Source organism: Myotis davidii, unplaced genomic scaffold (genome assembly GCF_000327345.1).
Source record: "Myotis davidii unplaced genomic scaffold, ASM32734v1 scaffold1525, whole genome shotgun sequence".
In the NCBI taxonomy this organism is placed as follows: Eukaryota; Metazoa; Chordata; class Mammalia; order Chiroptera; family Vespertilionidae; genus Myotis; species Myotis davidii.
Genome location: NW_006296279.1, coordinates 150,631 through 151,846, shown reverse-complemented (window position 1 = coordinate 151,846; position 1,216 = coordinate 150,631).

Here is a 1,216-nt window from a genome sequence, read left to right as displayed (position 1 = left end):
AACATTACAAAGGCAGGGAAACTCTGCGTCTAAGCAGTTCTGATTGTTATCCTGTTTTTCTCCTTAAACTAAGTCCAAATCTGGCCTCTATTTCTAAAACACCTTCTGCCTCTAGTTCTATTGTGCCTCTGGAACTAAAGGCAGGATAATGTGATGGTTTGGACTGACACTGGAGTCAGGAGGCCAAAGTCTGAACCCGCAGCTTTGCTACTTTCTAGCTGTGTGTCCTAGGTCAAGTCGCATAACCTCTCTGTGCCTCAATTTCCTCGTCTGTAAAATAGGGAAAATAGCAACTCTCAGATCATTGCTATGAGCATTAATGAGTTCATAAAATAACACAACAGTGCCTTGGGCATAGTAAGTTATGAAATGCTTATTCTTGTTTTAAATATTATCACTTTTTTACTAAAAAGGCTTAATAATACTCCCTCCAATATTTGAAGATAATTAATACCACCCTCGCCATCCCCAGCCCTCTTCCAGGACAAACATCCACGAGTCCCTTCAACCATTTTTTCAATGACTTGGTTCCCAGACCCTTTACCCTTCTGCCAGCTGTCCCTTTACCATACAGGCACGTAGCGCTGAACCCAGAACTCCAGATGTGGCAGAATGAGAGTAGGGTAAGACCTCACTTCTCTTGTTTCAGAAACGATACTTCAAATAATAAAATCGCAGACTGACTTCTCCAACAAATTATCAAGGAGCTCTTACTGAGACTCAAGAACTGTGCTACTTGTGAAGATAAGACATAAAAATCCCACCTGAGTTACCCCTCAACATGGCTCCCCAGAAATGTCCACGTGCGGATCCCCGAGACCTGTAAACATATTATCGCAGACGGCAAAGGGGCTTTGCAGATGCGATTAAGGTGAAGAGCTTGAGATGGAGATGTTATCCCTGATTATCCCCGTGGGCCCAGTGTAGTCACAAGGCAGGGAGGACGAAGGGTCAGAGACAGGAGATGTGATGACGGGAGCAGAGGTTAGAGTGATGGGCTCTGTGGATGGAGGAAGGGATGGAGAAGGCACCAGAAAGCAACAACAAAACAGATCCTTCCCAGAAGGAATGCAGCCTGCAGGGCCACTTGGACTTCTGACCTCCAGAGCTGTTGTAAGATACATTTGTGTTGTTTTAAGCGACTAAATTTGTGGTAATTTGTTAGGAAATTAACATACTACCCCTGCCCGAAAGGTTCTATGTAAAACATCAGACT